The sequence below is a fragment of the Hypanus sabinus genome, chromosome X2 (genome assembly GCF_030144855.1).
Source record: "Hypanus sabinus isolate sHypSab1 chromosome X2, sHypSab1.hap1, whole genome shotgun sequence".
Lineage (NCBI taxonomy): Eukaryota > Metazoa > Chordata > Chondrichthyes > Myliobatiformes > Dasyatidae > Hypanus > Hypanus sabinus.
The window spans coordinates 12,700,025-12,700,273 of NC_082739.1; positions in this window are offsets into that span (position 1 = coordinate 12,700,025).

Here is a 249-nt window from a genome sequence, read left to right on the forward strand (position 1 = left end):
CATGAAATTCTGGAACACCAAGGGTAAAGTGCAATGATAAAATTAAATAGAAGAAAAGCCATATTCATGGCCCTTATATTGAAAGAGATAAATAAGGAGAGGGAGATCAGATACATGGAATTCGGGGTGGTGTGGTTTAAAACGGGATTGCTAGCAGCTGGTATAAATTCGATGGGCCGAATGGTTTCTTCATCGTAAGGATATGCGCAAAACAACGGCAGTTTCTGCGACCTTTTGTGTCTACAACGA